Source organism: Nerophis lumbriciformis, linkage group LG19, assembly GCF_033978685.3.
Source record: "Nerophis lumbriciformis linkage group LG19, RoL_Nlum_v2.1, whole genome shotgun sequence".
Lineage (NCBI taxonomy): Eukaryota > Metazoa > Chordata > Actinopteri > Syngnathiformes > Syngnathidae > Nerophis > Nerophis lumbriciformis.
In genome coordinates, this window is record NC_084566.2 from 3939181 (window position 1) to 3957744 (window position 18564).

The following is an 18564-nucleotide window of genomic DNA, read 5'->3' on the forward strand; positions in this document are numbered from 1 at the left end:
CTTAACAATTCGGTTCCTTAATGTTTTCTCTTATAGATTCTTATTTGGAAAAAAAGAGAAAAAAGGGTGGATTAGCATACATTTTGTTTAGTTTTGAGCAGGCCTATTCAACTGTCCACATCCGGCCCGCCACAGCTTTTCATTTGGCCCGTGGAACATCACCCACATAGGCTTGATGAAACCGTTCAAACTTTGCCCATGTGTGCAGTACTCACGCCAACATGCAGGGGGCAACAGCGAGGCATATGTGTCACAATAAAGCAGCAGTGGGTGAGTAGAAAAAGACTACTCATTCTACACTGAAGAAAACATTATAAAAAATTGCAAAGATCTGACTTTTACTAACTTACGTTTAATTGTGATAAGTCAAATACAGTGTGTGCAATGTTTGATGTGGCTGTTGTTTAATTTCTATATGGGTTAGCATCTGTAGTTTATTGTGTCAATGTATGAACACTAAACCTCTTATTTTATTCATGTGAAATAAACAATTGACATTATTTATGTAAAATACACAACGGATGTTATACTTTTGTTATGTTTATCTTTTCAGTATCACAAACCAAAAATGAAGGAAGAAATGTCAAGAAATAAAACTGAGGAAGGATAATATTTCAGTTGTCTAATCCCTGCAAAAAATGTTCTATAGAATCTCTATAGAAATATATAGAACGCTATAGAATTTCGTCGGAATTTCTTTAGAACTGAAGATTCTATAGAATATGTATTCAAAATTCTATAGAAATTCTATAGACATCAGCTTCATGTGCTGGAAGGTCTTTTCACTGTTCTATAGAGCTGGGAATTCTATAGAATATCCTATAGAAATTCTATAGACATTACATTATCTGATGAAAAGTCCATAGATTGTTCTATAGAACTGGGCATTCTATAGAATGTCTAACAGAAATTCTATAGACATTACTTTATCTGCTGAAAGGTCTATAGATTGTTCTATAGAACTGGGCATTCTATAGAATGTCTAACAGAAATTCTATAGACATTATCCTTTATCTGCTGAAAGTTCTCTAGATTGTTCCATGGAATAAAATTCTATAAAATGGCAGCAGCGCTATCACCATAGCATTGATTAATCTCATTAAGTTGATTCACCAGACTTGAGCTTGTTTTTTGAACAATGCAGGATGTCTCCCTCAATTATGAAAATGTTAATTTTGTATCATTCAAAATTGTGAGGTGTCATTTCAAGGCGGACACCCAGAACTTCGGCAGACTTTATTTTTAAAAGTATATTTATTCCAATAAATCAATTTATTTTTATTTTTAGAGTTTTTGAGTTATCTATAAGTAAAAAGTGTGAATATTTTCGTAACTTACTTTTTTGTGTGATAAAATTAATTTTATTGGACTTAATACGTTCACTATTTTGTTTAAGGACTAAATTGCAATAATAAACATATGTTTAATGTACCCTAAGATTTTTTGTTCAAATAAAGACAATAATGCAATTTTTTTGTGATCTCCTTTATTTAGAAAAGTATCGAAAAGTATCAAAATACATTTTGGTACCGGTACTAAAATATTGGTATCGAGACAACCCTACACAGTAAAATCCCCAGTGTTAAATATGCAGTGTTAACATGAATTACATCTATCAGAGTTATTACAACAACAGCTGGAGTAAAACGCCCCCCAGTGTTGGTGTTGATTTCCATCGTTAAACGAGACAGTGTTAGAGGTACTCTGATTAGCCCCGCCCTCCAGCCCCACCTCGTGTCCACACCCTGAAGAATTTTCTGGAAGCCATATTCTGAATGTTTAAGGACTGTGGTAAGCTGCTTCTCCTCTCTTACTAAATCAATTATTTGTCATTTGTAGCATCATGTCAGAATTTACTTTATATTGTTGCTCAATATGTAATTAAGTTATTTGTGTACGGTTTTGTATCTAATAAATATGGTATTCTAAAAGGGCTAATGTCACCCAGTGAATGTTAGCTTAAATGTTAGGCACCTCAGACTTCGTTTTTGCGCGGGATGTGGGACAATTGCAAACATTATGTGAAATAGAATATTTAATATGTAAATTGTACATAATTATATACTGTATTAACCTGGAAAACTTATGTTTTACCCACTTATTCACAAAATACCGGTTTTCACTGTGTGATGTACATTGATCCCTGTACTTGAGTACCGTATTTTCCGCACTATAAGGCGCACCGGATTATTAGCCGCACCTTCAATGAATTACATATTTCATAACTTTGTCCACCAATAAGCCGCCCCGGATTATAAGCCGCGCCTACGCTGCGCTAAAGGGAATGTCAAAAAAACAGTCAGATAGTTCAGTCAAACTTTAATAATATATTGAAAACCAGCGTTCTAACAACTCTGTCCCAAAATGTACGCAAATGTGCAATCACAAACATAGTAAAATTCAAAATGGTGTAGAGCAATAGCAACATAATGTTGCTCGAACGTTAATGTCACAACACACAAAATAAACATAGCGCTCACCTTCTGAAGTTATTCTTCATTCGTAAATCCTTCGAATTCTTCGTCTTCGGTGTCCGAATTGAAAAGTTGCGCAAGCGTGGTATCCAAAATGGCCGGTTCCGTCTCGTCGAAGTCATCGGAGTCAGTGTCGCTGTTGTTCTGTGAATCCTGCCTTCCGGAAAGCTCGGACCACAGTTGTGACCGAAATATCTGCCCAGGCATTTACGATCCACTGGCAAATGTTGGCGTATGTCGTCCGGCGCTGTCTGCCCGTCTTAGTGAAGGTGTGTTCGCCTTCGGAGCTGTGTGAAAAAAGCCACCCGGCATCTTCGCGTAAACTTCCCTTAACCACTCGCTCATCTTTTCTTCATCCATCCATCCCTTCGAGTTAGCTTTTATGATGACGCCGGCTGGAAAGGTCTCTTTTGGCAAGGTCTTCCTTTTGAATATCACCATGGGTGGAAGTTAGCATGGCAAGCTAGAACCACAGTGAAGGATGACTTCTCATTCCCTGTGGTGCGAATATTCACCGTACGTGCTCCCGTTCCACAGTGCGGTTCACAGGAATATCAGTTGCTGTGAAATACGGTAGTAATCCGTGTGCGGATGGAGAGATTGCGTCTTTTTATGAACCGGATCGCTTAGTAGGAGCCATTTTGTGGTCTTTACAGATGTAAACAGGAAATGAAACGTACGGTGATATCCGCACGTTTTTTCTTCTTCTTCCGGGGGCGGGTGGTTGCTTACAGTAGAAGAAGAAGCGCTTCCTGTTCTATGGGGGCGGGTGCTTTCCTTGGCGGTTGCTTGCGTAGAAGAAGAAGCGCTTCCTGTTCTACCGGGAAAAAAGATGGCGGCTGTTTACCGAAGTTGCGAGATCGAAACTTTATGAAAATGAATCGTAATAAAGCGCACCGGGTTATAAGGCGCACTGTCAGCTTTTGAGAAAATGTGTGGTTTTTAGGTGCGCCTTATAGTGCGGAAAATACGGTACTTAAAATGCCTAATATGGAGTGCTTCAGTACTTATATCTTTTAATTATATTTATTTTTTTTAATAATTATTTTTTTTAATGTATTTATTTTTCTAACTTTTAATACGAGGGTTTTTCGACCACGGAGCACAAGCCGCTTGGCTAACAGACGTAACTAGCAGACGAGGCTAGCAGAGCACTGGGCGGACAGGTGAGTTGACCGCCGCTGCCACGAAGCGAAAGGAGGAACTCGTATAAATACCACAGTGTTTCTATGTCTAATATCAGGTTAGTGTGCCGGGTAATTTTATCATTGTATAATCTTGTGACGATATGCTCCGTGTACAGGCTGGGAAAGGGAGAGTTAAAATATGTAAGTATTGTAAGGACGCCACTCGCGCCGTTATTAACAGTGAATGAACGTAAGCTGTAAGCTGAATTCAACGCCAAAATAAATATATAATAATGAACGCACAGAAACCGGCTTTTACTCTGTTCTTCGTTACACACACAGACCAACCTCCCCTTGCTCTGTAAACTGCATGTAACAATTGGCTTCAAGTTTATATCAGAAACCAGAACATTTGTAACTATTAAATGAACTAACATAGGGCTCAGTCCATTACAGTATAGATGCATATATATATATATGTATATATATATATATATATATATATATATATATATATATATATATACACACATAAAAGTATTTATAACTTTCACAAATGCATTGCAGTTCATAAAAATAATAATTTAAGAAAAGGCTGCAGTATCACATATACCCAGAACTGTGATACGTTGACTTCTTTTCTGGCATTCTGAATGAAATGTGCATGTGGATGGATCTTTATTATGTTGCTCTAATCCTGCTTATGTGTTATGTACTTTCTACAGGGAAAATGCTGGTAAAAGTGAGACTGGGTGATGTCCAAAAAGTTGTTAGAATAACAGAACCAAATTTGTCGGACTTTTTGAATGCAGGTAGGAATTTGATATTGTGAATGTGATGTTTGCACACAAGCTTTAACTGTGCTATGAGCAGAGTTTGTACACAGCCTTGAATGTCTGGAAATTGTTTTCCAGGTTTCAAATCAGAATCATCTTTGTTGACCATGTATGTAAAACACACAAGGAATTTGACTCCGGTAAACGGCTTTCTCTGAAACAATGAACGAAAAAATAAAAATAAAAATATATTTATATATATATATATATATATATATATATAGAGAGAGAGAGATATATATATATATATATCTATCTATATATATATTTATATTTATATATATATATTTATATATATATAAATGTGCTGGAAAATGCTGGATTTACTCTATGATGGCCAGTGTCAAATGTATAGTTTGATGGGACGGCGTGGCGCAGTGGAAGAGTGGCCGTGCGCAACCCGAGGGTCCCTGGTTCAATCCCCACCTAGTACCAACCTCGTCATGTCCGTTGTGTCCTGAGCAAGACACTTCACCCTTGCTCCTGATGGGTGCTGGTTAGCGCCTTGCATGGCAGCTCCCTCCATCAGTGTGTGAATGTGTGTGTGAATGGGTAAATGTGGAAGTAGTGTCAAAGCGCTTTGAGTACCTTGTAGGTAGAAAAGCGCTATACAAGTACAACCCATTTATTTATTTATTTATGTAATTGTGTTGCTCCCGGTGTAAGTATCAAATGTGCCTGGGTGGGGCAAGCCCAGTTATTTGTCATGCAGTATATATATAGATGTATATAGTCTATTTAAAGCTTTGGCTTCTTTAAAAAGTTTACATTTTATCTTGAAAGTGCTGGAAAATAGCTTGAACTCCGTATTCTATGTTGTTATGACACAAAATGGCTTCAAATACTCACAAAATGCTACAAAAACCCATAAAATGACTTAAAAAAACACACAGAATACAACAAAACCCATCAAAAGACTTAAAACACATACAATAACCCAAAACACACAAAATACTAAAAAAACACACAGAATGACTTAAAAAACACACAGAATACTACAAAAACCCATAAAAAAACTTAAAACACACATACAATACCCCCAAAACACAAAATACTCAAAGATCATACAAAATGACTTAAGAAACACACGGAATACTACAAAATCGCATAAAAAGACTTAAAACTCACATAAAATACCCCCAAAACACTACAAAAACACACAACATACTCACAAAACTCAGAAAATGACTTAAAACGCACAGAAATTACCCCAAAAACGCACAACATGACTTAAAAAACTCACAACATGACTTAAAAACACAATATACTCAGAAAATGACTTGAAACACATAAAATACCCCACAAAACACACATAACACTACAAAAACCCATGAAATGACTTAAAAAACACACAAAATACGCCAAAACACACACAATTAAATAGTGAGTAACCCTGGTCTGGGCACTATTGAGTGTAGGTGGCCAGAGCACAAAATCATGAGGTGTGTGTGTAAATATTTTTGCTTCTACATTGTTAATGGCGAGGTTACTAAACAATCACCTGTTAGCTTACCAGCGTGAAGATATGCAGATAAGATTACAGGTATCATAAATCATGTTTAATTTTATGTGTTTTTTGAATTGAATGTGCAATTTCACATTTGTTGGACCTTTTTTTGGTAGCCCTATTTGAAATTATATATAGGAGTATCAAGTCATTAGGTTTTTGTAATGATCATTTTTCTTATATTTGTGTATACAGTATTTGTTTTGACTGGGCCTTTCAACTTTGGCTGTATGTTTTGCTTCAAAATAACTGATTTGAAACTCATTTTAAAAATATATCAAATGACCTGTCGGTTTCTGCTTTTTTTCTGTTTCCTAGCATTTTCCAAATTTGATGTCCCAGCTGTAACAGAAGGTGTCAAAGTTGTTGACAGTTCAGGGACTGAGATAGATGATGTTTTTGAGGAAATTGTGAAGGATCCATCCACTGGGGTACTAACCATCAAATACGAAACAGGTTTGTTACCGCTTTAAATTTGTAAGCTATATTAACATTTTTATTCCAATAGTGAGAAGAGGTAAATCTTTATTTATAATCAAGCTAAGTAACTTTTTTTTTCAAAGCAAACCGATATTCTCCATTAGATTAGGTGTGGGTTTATGAGCAAATTGTGTCCAACATGTCTTCTTTCTCCTTTTTGCAATGGTGGTTAGAATCTGTCTCCATGGTAACCTCTCCAAAGTCCCAATCATCCGTTTGTTCATCGGATTCAGACACAATCATCCTTGAAGACACTCCTACCAGAAAGCGTCAGAGGCTGGACTCTGAAGCTATGCAAGTAAGACTTCATACAGGCACTAACGCTTTCTATTGAACAAGGATTAAAATGGTTCGAACAATGATCTTAAATTGCATCGTATGAGGGCTATGTTTAAGTTATGTCCAGATTTTAACATTGTATTGTACTAAATATACATTTCTTAAACTGTTTTATATTTTTGTTTGATATTTTTATTTCAGCGGATGAAATCCATTCTTACCAAGAAATCGGGTGGAAAATATTTAATAAATGAATACAACCGAACTAAGTCCTTGACAGATGAGAGCAGAAGAAAATTGGTGAATATACTGGCAGCTGAGATGACGGAGAAGAATGGGTAAGTTGTTAATTGGTTTTGATTGGCACATGTGTTCTTATTTAGGTTTCAGAATAATTTTAAATCTAAATAATTAACATTTCACTACATCTTATAAAACGTGTGTATGACAAATAAACTTTAATGTGATTTTTTTTTAAGTACATCTCCATCTAGACAGGTGAAGGAAATGTATGCACAAGGAATTGTGAACTTGTTCCCCAACCTCAAAGACCCATTTTCCAAGAATGGCTATGTGAGTTACACACTCTTAATTGTTGTTACAGATTTTATTTTGAGTCGTCCCAGAGTATGTTGTGACTAATAGTGCCTATTTTTGCAATTCTCTCAAAGGAACATTTTTATGATAGCAACAGTGGTACTGGGTACTTGGCCTGGAGAATTACAACTATTCAGAGATGCAGTGCTAAAGAAAGGCGATCATCATTTGGAGGTAATCCTATATTATTCTTGAAAAATGTATTAAATAGAATAGTCATATGAGCACTTATTGGTTTTGTTGCATTTGTTGCAATGCTTTTCAGCCAATAGCCAAACATTTTTTCATAAAAGTTGGGTCAAATCCAGCTGACAAAGTGTTTTGAACTGTATGTGATTGTCATGAGTAGTATGTCCCCATATTGTTTAGCTTTGGCGGAAGGACCATCTGATGAAGACAAGTCGGGAGGACCAACTGTTGGACGAGTTACCCAATTCATTCCAGAGATTGTCCTGTCTGAAGATGAGTGCAAGGAAGCGATGTCACTGAAGAAACATTCGGCTGACGTGGACATGGTCATCAAAAAGATGAAGCTGACATTTGCCCATCAGCATAACATGGTCCTGGACCCACAGCAGTCAAGCAACATTCTATCTTATTGTCCTCGTTTTAAAGACATCAAAGGCTTGGTAATTATCTCATCAACATTTTCTGTATTAATGTTGTACAACTATTGCACATTTTAACTGTCGTTTACTGTGTAATTTTAAAATTGGTACCTAACTTCCCACTACAGGTTGAACAGGATTTTGTTCTATTGTTTGGAGAGGATGTATCGGGCAAGTTTCTGGAGAAGTAGCCAACCACATTCAAAAAGAGGATCATCAAACAAAGCAGAAAGCTTCCCTCCATCACTGAGCTTGAGGAACTCCTGATGGCAGCTGACCCTCCTGAGGATGGGGCTGAAGTGAACGTTGACTTTGGTAAGATGTTTGTAAGGATACATCCATTTAAATAAGGAAGCATGTTCAAAATGTAGACTTACAACCATATTTAGAACAAAATTCCAAAGTCTTTGGCCTCACCAAGAAGATTTTTTTTGAAAAAAAAAAAGACTTCTTCAGGTGTTTTTAAAGTGCCATATTTTATTTATGTGTATGTATGTATGTATATATATATATATACATACACACACACACACATAAATAAAATATGGCACTTTAAAAACACCTGAAGAATAGTAATGAAAATGCCACTGACCTTGCAGTGTATTAAATTAAATTGTTGGTCCACATTTGAAGTAGGCTATCAAACTTGTTCTGTTTCAGGTTGGGACAGTGCCATCTCATCGATTTTGCTGCTCTTACACTTGATCCCACCGACTGCTCTAGGTCGGAAGAGGCCAGGAAAAGTTTCTGCATCCCGGGCTGAGAAGCATCTTGTGGTCTTCAAGAAGGTTTGTATTGTTTTCTAATAAAGGATTTTTAGTTTACAATAATTGATGTAATCATTTCTATAATATAACCACAACCATGTCGATTTTTTTATTCTTCTCTCCATAGACTGGAACAAGCATCCAAGAACATCTTGACACCATTACTACCAGCACTCAACCCTATCTCCTGGCTGTTGGAGTGAGGAAGAATACAATCCACCAGTTCTTCATAATTCTCAACAAGAATGCCATACCTTGCAGGTCACACTCCTCTCTTGGTGCTTTTGATGAACTGTTTAAAGCACACTTTGTTTTTACGACATCATACCACACCATGCTCCACAACATGTACACATTCATCCAGACTACTTTGTACAACATTGATGTTGGGAAGGTCAAAGAGAGTCCTCGTGTTGCTGAAATTAGGACAAGGTTGCTTCTGTAGTGTTTGACTTTCGTCTTCCACCATTAAGTGTTTTGTTTGTCAGGCTGAGTTCCCTAGTTCAAACATGCTTGTTCGTCATTTACGTTTAGTTCACGGTTACCTGCCTGGAAAAAATCTTAACCTTAAATGCGTTCAAACTAGATGTGGAGGTGTGTTTGGTACTTTCTCTGGTTTTAGGAAGCATTTGAAAACAAAACACTCAGAGTGTACTGAACTACAGATTGGCACCTATGTTCACTTAAACAGGACAGAAGAGACAGTGTCAGTTAATGTAGATGAGTCAGCCACAACATCTGAACAGTCGAGACAAGCTAATAGGAGCAGTCTGGATATGTGTGCCACTGCTGTTGCACAATTTAAGGTAGCTGGATTAAGTCAGTCTACTATGAATGGTTTTGTCTCATCCATGGAGGAAGTGTAGAGTACCGCTGTGACTTCATAGTCTGTTCAGATGTGGCATTTGACATGCCTGTGTTTTGTAAGATAAAAAATATTATTGTCAAAGCTGATGATGTATTACTCTGTGGGAAACTGATGGAAACTGTGTGTTTTGAGGAGCATTACCATGCCTATAAGGTCAGGTTGCATCCAGACAAAGTTGTTAAGGTTTTGGACATAAAGAAACTGCCTTACTCCAAACCATTTGATGTTCAAATGGCGAATGGAACATCATGTTCCACATTGTATGTTGTCCCATATTGCCATTTCTTGCAGACCTAAGGTCACCCTTTCTGTATTCTCTCCCTAAAGTTGATTGTTCTGCCTGACAAAGAAATAAAGGTAATTAAACGTATGATATTGTATTACTGTGTTTTGCACTCACTTGCTATTTACAAGACAAAGTTGTTGAGACTTAATTTGACACTGCACAAGAGTAAATCAAGTAGAATGAGCACCATTTTTTTTTCAGAAATAGTGTGAGGTTTTATAAACACTGCAATGTTAAAGCATTTTTACTATTTACTAAATATTTTTTTCTTCACTGCAAGGGAGTGAATAATCAACATATTATGAAACCTTATCAGAGTTATTTGAACACCAAAGCAGTGTTAATGAGCAAATACATTTAACTTGGTGTACATTTATCACCACAGAAGAGTAATTTATCAACACTACTCAAGAGTAATATTTACACTAATCAGAGTTAAAAAATAAGTTGAACAACACTACAGTGTATCATTTTTTGACTCTATTTAGTGTTCATTAACTATAAATTTAACACTATGGAAAGAGTAAATTTAACACCAGACAACACTCTACAGTGTTACAATTTTGGACTCTATTTAGTGTTCATTTAACTCTATAAATTTAACACTGTGGAAAAAGTAAATTTAACACCAGCTCAGGTTAGGACCATATAGACTCGGGAATAGTGTTAAATTTAACTCTTTAAGTGTTGATTTGACACTATGGAATTTACTGTGTAGTTTGTACCATTAGTGGGCGCGTTGTGGGTGACTTTTTAAGATAATAACAAATGCAAAAGTTTTTTTGTGTTTATACCGACTGTCAACATCTAGACACTTATTTCCAACATGTGCGTTTTGTCATGTTGTTGACATGCAGCACACAAATATAACATGTACTACCTTTTCTAGGCTATATTGCAGCGCCATCTAGACAACAGAACCATCTTTTGGCAAGAAAATGCATATAGCAAGACATGTTTTTCATATAGCAGATATATCATCATGATATATCTCCTACTGTATAGCAAACATTAACCCAGCAGACAACAAAACAAATCATTTGAATTTGTTTTAATTAGGCATGTAGCAGTTATAGAATCATAAATATGTTGACACGCACACAGACGGAATGTTCTCTCTCCATATTCTGTCTTTGCAGCGTGACGTCCACCTTTCTCACAGCCATTTGTGCATGACTGTGCCAGTTTTCATGCACATTTCAAACGTGCTAAATATAGACGCAAAACAGCAGCCGCAGAACAGTTTTAGTCTTGATAAATCAGATCGCAAGTGCTAAATGGTTATATTTGCATCTGCTCCTCCCAGTATTGGGGACGTTCTGATAATCAGCATATCGCGTCAGACACTTCCAATGGCCCTAAGCGCTCTGATAACTAGGAAAAAAAAGTTTTTTGATTCAATTTGATTGCATGCATATTTTAGCATATTTTAGCAATATGTCAACACGGCTAGGTATATCCTGTGGTGTACTCCAGGGATCAATACTGGGACCAAGATTGCTTGTTCTTTATATAAACGACATTTGTAAAGTTACAAAGGACTTAAAGTTAGTTTTATTTGCAGGCGACACAACTGCTTTCTGTTCAGGAGACAACACACAGAAGATAATACAAATAATAACAGAAGAAATTAACAAATTAAAAAGATGGTTTGACAAAAACAGACTATCTTTGAATCTCAGTAAAACTAAAATAATGCTATTTGGTAACAGTAGAAAAGAGCATCATACACAAATACAAATAGACGGAGTAGACATCGAAAGGGTAAAAGAAACCAGATTTTTGGGAGTATTAATAGATGATAAAATGAACTGGAAATCTCATATACAAAACATACAACATAAGGTGGCAAAAAACATTTCAATAATGAATAAAGCAAAATACGTCTTGGGCCAAAACTCACTTCATATTCTCTACTGCTCGCTAGTATTACCATATCTGAGTTATTGTGCAGAAATATGGGGAAATAACTACAAATGTGCGCTACATTCGCTAACCGTGTTACAAAAAAGATCAGTTAGAATGATACATAATGTTGGATATAGAGAGCATACAAACACTTTATTTATTGAGTCAAAAATATTAAAGTTCGGTGATTTGGTTAAATTGCAAACAGCTAAAATGATGTACAAAGCAAACTACAACCTGCTACCAAAGAATGTACAACAATTCTTCCCAACTAAAGAGGAGAAATATAACCTTAGAGGAAAAAATAATTTAAAACATTTATATGCACTTACAACACTTAGAACTTTTAGCATATCAGTATGTGGAATTAAATTATGAAATGGATTAAGTAAAGAAGTTAAAAATTGTACTGATATGATCCAGTTCAAGAGGTTGTTCAAAATAATAGTGCTTACAAAGTACAAAGAAGAAGAATTATGAGAAATACTTCCAACCTCATTGGAAATAAGACATTCTTCATCTCAGTATGTTAATAATGACTGAATTACTTAATTAAATATTACAAAACTGTTATGTATGCTAATTCATAGATGTTATTTTATTATATAAAAAGGTCAGTAAATGATTCTATATATTTGTAAAGGCTCTGAAGTGGGAAAGGGGTAGGATTAAATAAGCTTTGCTTCTTCCTACTCCTTTTCGGGCATGATGTAAAATGAAATGATATGAAATTGTGTGATGTATTATGCTGTAAGTGTCAAGACTTGGACTATGGCTTGGTTTGTTCTCCCGAGGTGCAAGTGAATTGGACCAGATGTGGCGTGAAGGTGAATACATGATTTATTTAAACACTATAACTACAAAAAAGTACAAACAAAAAGCGCGCACAGTGGCGGAGAAATGACTTGGCTATGAAAACAAATACTTGCACAAAGGCAGAAACTATGAACAACAAAAAACACTAACTGTGGCTTAATAAACAAAACTTACTTGGCATGGAACCGGCATGAAAAAAGAGCAGCAAGGGTCATAAGGGTGTGGAGAGTGTGCAGAAGCATAAATGCGGGATGTCGTCAGAACGACAAATTGAAAACAATGAACTTAAATACTATAGACATGATTAACGAAAACAGGTGCGTGACTCAAAACGTGAAACAAGTGCGTGACGTGACAGGTGAAAACTAATGGTTGCTATGGTGACAAAACAAAAGTGCACAAAAAGTCCAAAAACAAAACCGAACATGACCAAAACAAAAACATGACCACACAGACATGACAGTAAGTGTGTTCATGTTCGAAATAAACTAAAGAAAGAAAAAAAGTGGAACACACTGTATGTACTTCATCAACCTATAGGTACTCTCTTTAATGCATTACATTACCGGGCGGTATAGCTCGGTTGGTAGAGTGGACATGCCAGTAACTTGAGGGTTGCAGGTTCGATCCCCGCTTCCGCCATCCGAGTCACTGCCGTTGTGTCCTTGGGCAAGACACTTTACCCACCTGCTCCCAGTGCCACCCACACTGGCTTAAATGTCACTTGGATATTGGTTTTTCACTACGTAAAAGCACTTTGAGTCACAAGACAAAAGCGCTATATAAATATAATTCACTTCACTTAATGCATTACACTATGTATGCTGGGTTTAGGTAAACAATAATCATTTTGGTGGGAAGATTTTGGCCCAACATATGTTTTTAGTCTGAAAACATGGTGTTATTTAGATGTCCTCTGAAGGCTATGAGGTAATGGCAATGGCACAACAAACATGTAACTACTCAGTGGCCTAGTGGTTAGAGTGTCCGCCCTGAGATCGGTAGGTTGTGGGTTCAAACCCCGGCCGAGTCATACCAAAGACTATAAAAATGGGACCCATTACCTCCCTGCTTGGCACTCAGTATCAAGGGTTGGAATTGGGGGTTAAATCACCAAAAATGATTCCCGGGCGCGGCCACCGCTGCTGCCCACTGCTCCCCTCACCTCCCAGGGGGTGATCAAGGGTGATGGGTTAAATGCAGAGAATAATTTCGCCACACCTAGTGTGTGTGTGACAATCATTGGTACTTTAACTTTAACTTTAACGATAATATTAGCTTCTGGCCATGCCGTTTGTTGACTGGCAAGACGGATGGAAGTGGAGCATCTGTATGGAGTAATGCAAGCAAACTGGTACCTTCAACTTTAAAAGAAAAGATAAACGTGCCGCAGGAGGCTTTGTATATATATGACAAATTAAACGGAGAAAAACATCAAAAGTTGACCTTCCAGTGGATTATGATCACATTGGTACCAAAGGCATTACTATTCCTTGACTCAGTGGAAATAATACTTGCCAAAAACATTCAGTAAACTGATGTTTCTGATATTGAAATTGCAACAGCTTAACTCAAATATGCAAGGAAAGGGATTTGGCTGGCTGAGGATTTACCTAAATGGATATATGTATTATTACCTGCTGGGGAGTATGTGATGTTTTAATGAGAAAGTGAGTCACAGTCACGTAAGTTACATATTACACATTTGTTTTTACCTCATTGCCGTTCATCTTTGAGCAGTGGTGGTCCGTCAGGGCCAGCAAGGCATTCTCTGCTGGCCTAACCTTACCAGAAATCATTAAACATAATTAAAGGCCTACTGAAATGACATTTTTTTATTCAAACGGGGATAGCAGATCCATTCTATGTGTCATACTTGATCATTTTGCGATATTGCCATATTTTTGCTGAAAGGATTTAGTAGAGAACAACGACGATAAAGTTCGCAACTTTTGGTCGCTGATAAAAAAAAGCCTTGCCTGTACCGGAAGTAGCGTGACGTCACAAGTTGAAAGTCTCCTCACATTTCCCCATTGTTTACACCAGCAGCGAGAGCGATTGGGACCGAGAAAGCGACGATTACCCCATTAAATTGAGCCAGGAAGAAAGATTCGTGGATGAGGAACGTGAGAGTGAAGGACTAGAGTGCAGTGAAACACGCATCTTTTTTCGCTCTGACCGTAACTTAGGTACAAGGGCTCATTGGATTCCACACTCTTTCCTTTTTCTATTGTGGATCACGGATTTGTATTTTAAACCACCTCGGAAACTACCGTATTTTCCGCACTATAAGGCGCACCGGATTATTAGCCGCACCTTCAATGAATTACATATTTCATAACTTTGTCCACCAATAAGCCGCCCCGGATTATAAGCCGCGCCTACGCTGCGCTAAAGGCAATGTCAAAAAAACAGTCAGATAGTTCAGTCAAACTTTAATAATATATTGAAAACCAGCGTTCTAACAACTCTGTCCCAAAATGTACGCAAATGTGCAATCACAAACATAGTAAAATTCAAAATGGTGTAGAGCAATAGCAACACAATGTTGCTCGAACGTTAATGTCACAACACACAAAATAAACATAGCGCTCACCTTCTGAAGTTATTCTTCATTCGTAAATCCTTCGAATTCTTCGTCTTCGGTGTCCGAATTGAAAAGTTGCGCAAGCGTGGGATACAAAATGGCCGGTTCCGTCTCGTCGAAGTAATCGGAGTCAGTGTCGCTGTTGTTGTCCAGTAGTTCTGTGAATCCTGCCTTCCGGAAAGCTCGGACCACAGTTGTGACCGAAATATCTGCCCAGGCATTTACGATCCACTGGCAAATGTTGGCGTATGTCGTCCGGCGCTGTCTGCCCGTCTTAGTGAAGGTGTGTTCGCCTTCGGAGCTGTGTGAAAAAAGCCACCCGGCCTCTTCGCGTAAACTTCCCTTAACCACTCGCTCATCTTTTCTTCATCCATCCATCCCTTCGAGTTAGCTTTTATGATGACGCCGGCTGGAAAGGTCTCTTTTGGCAAGGTCTTCCTTTTGAATATCACCATGGGTGGAAGTTAGCATGGCAAGCTAGAACCGCAGTGAAGGATGACTTCTCATTCCCTGTGGTGCGAATATTCACCGTACGTGCTCCCGTTCCACAGTGCGGTTCACAGGAATATCAGTTGCTGTGAAATACGGTAGTAATCCGTGTGCGGATGGAGAGATTGCGTCTTTTTATGAACCGGATCCTTGTCGCTTTGTAGGAGCCATTTTGTGGTCTTTACAGATGTAAACAGGAAATGAAACGTACGGTGATATCCGCGCGTTTTTTCTTCTTCTTCCGGGGGCGGGTGGTTGCTTACAGTAGAAGAAGAAGCGCTTCCTGTTCTATGGGGGCGGGTGCTTTCCTTGGCGGTTGCTTGCGTAGAAGAAGAAGCGCTTCCTGTTCTACCGGGAAAAAAGATGGCGGCTGTTTACCGAAGTTGCGAGATCGAAACTTTATGAAAATGAATCGTAATAAAGCGCACCGGGTTATAAGGCGCACTGTCAGCTTTTGAGAACATTTGTGGTTTTTAGGTGCGCCTTATAGTGCGGAAAATACGGTATATCCTCTTGAAAATGAGAGTCGAGAACGCGAAATGGACATTCACAGTGACTTTTATCTCCACGACAATACATCGGTGAAGCACTTTAGCTACGGAGCTAACGTGATAGCATCGTGCTTAACTGCAGATAGAAACAAAAGAAATAAACCCCTGACTGGAAGGATAGACAGAAAATCAACAATACTATTAACTTTTGTAACCACACGGTTAATGCTTTCCAGCCTGGCGAAGCTTAACAATGCTGTTGCTAACGACGCCATTGAATCTAACTTAGCTACGGACCTCGACAGAGCTATGCTAAAAACATTAGCTCTCCACCTACGCCAGCTCTCATCTGCTCATCAACACCGAAGCTCACCTGCGTTCCAGCGATCGACGGAGCGACGAAGGACTTCACCCGATCATCGAAGCAGTCGGCGGCTAGCGTCGGATAGCGCGTCTGCTATCCAAGTCAAAGTCCTCCTGGTTGTGTTGCTGTAGCCAGACGCTAATACACCGATCGCATCTACAGCTTTCTTCTTTGCAGTCTCCATTGTTCATTAAACAAATTGCAAAATATTCACCAACACAGATGTCCAGAATGCTGTGGAACTTTGCGATGAAAACTGAGCTTTCTGTATTGGATACAATGGCGTCCCAATACTTTCGTTTCAACCATCGACGTCACGCGCATACGTCATCATACCTAGACGTTTTCAACCGGAAGTTTCGCAGGAAATTTAAAATTGCACTTTATAAGTTAACCCGGCCGTATTGGCATGTGTTGCAATGTTAAGATTTCATCATTGATATCAGACTGTGTGGTCGGTAGTAGTGGGTTTCAGTAGGCCTTTAAAGATAAAAGTCATTTTTAATTGACTTTCCTAAATATCTAAAAGTATTGATATTTTCTTCATGTCATATTATGCTCCTTCCAGTGCTGTTGTTTTTAGGTTAGAGTTTGTATCCAATCAGAATTCAGCTAGCTTTTGTTGCCATGCTGAACCAAATCAGCCTTCAGAATCAACAATGTCTGTGCACTGTAAGTGAACGAGCACATACAGTTGATAGATAATTGCCATATCCGACCAGATCACCAGTTGTTGTCAGTAAGGCCTTCTACCTGGCCTCACGTTGAACGTGACATTTACGCGTCCTGTGATTGGCTACTCACTGGTTTGAGCCGCGGCGGTGCTATGCAGATCAGCAGAGCCACACCCGGGACCGTTAGCGGAGGAATTTTAGAACACATACAATTGCTAGACAGTTGCGATAGCCAATCAGATCACAAGTTGTTGACAGTAGCCTATCTAGGTATCCTGATGTTAATGAGACTGTTAAAGTTAAAGTTGAAGTACCAATGACTGTCACACACACGCTAAGTGTGGAGAAATTTGTCCTCTGCATTTGACCCATCCCTTGTGTAACCCCAGGGAGGTGAGGGGAGCAGTGGGCAGCAGCAGTGGCCGCGCCCAGGAATCATATTTGGTGATTTAACCCCCAATTCCAACCCTCTCTGCTGAGTGCAAAGCAGGGAGGTAATGGGTCCCATTTTTATAGTCTTTGGTATGACTCGGCCAGGGTTTGAAATCACAACCAAACCGATCTTAGGGCGGACACTCTAACCACTAGGCCACTGAGTAGGTGACTGTGATTGGATACTCACTTGTCACTCCATAGTGAGTATCCAATCACAAGTTGCAATTTACTGAAGCAGGAAGTGTTGCACTTGAATGCCTTTAATATTGAATCCATGTGAGTTTTAATAGAATCAGGTATTTTGGTAAGGTTTACAAATACAAAAAATAGGTTTTACTCATAATGACAGTATAACTGCCACACTCTATGACAGTTATTTAAACATAATTCCTAAACCACACATGAAAAATGGCTAATAATGCCTGAAAAAATGCATCCTTGCGAGTTTTACTCGAAACATATGCTTTTTTAAGGCTTGCAAACACAAAGCAGGGAAATCACCAATACTCAATTTTTTAACCCACAAAGAAGGAGAACAAAACATTGATTAGGTGGCAGATATATATTTGCAAGGCCATTTTCAAGAAGGATATTTAAAGTTAAAGTTAAAGTAGCCATGATTGTCACACATTTAAATGTTGGCCAACTCCGGAAGCTTGCTCAGATGTCCCGGCAATGAAATGGGGAAATGTCCGTCACTTCCACTCGAATCAAGCAACTACGAGCGGTACCACTGGCTTATACGGCGTCGAATGGGTGCTACAAATTGATTTCAAATATTGTATTTCGTTATTTTTTCACGGTTAATATGTTTTTTGCAATTTCAATTTTGACAGTACCACATAAGATATGTTTTAATTGCTGATGCGGGTTTATTGATTTTTAGATGCACCAGAAAATAACCCGTTTTGTACACTGTTGATGTGTTTCAATGGCCAGTAAATGTGTTCCTGTATAGTATTTCTCCAGCA

General features: G+C 38.1%; 1 long non-coding RNA gene across 1 annotated transcript; it reads left to right on the top strand.

Annotated features, from left to right (window-relative positions):
* Positions 1 to 7185: 7185 nt before the first annotated feature.
* On the top strand, positions 7186 to 7812 carry LOC133618377 (uncharacterized). Its single transcript, XR_012050997.1, has 3 exons — positions 7186 to 7276; positions 7375 to 7474; positions 7670 to 7812. It is a non-coding gene; the product is annotated as an uncharacterized lncRNA (long non-coding RNA).
* The last annotated feature ends 10752 nt before the right edge of the window (positions 7813 to 18564 follow it).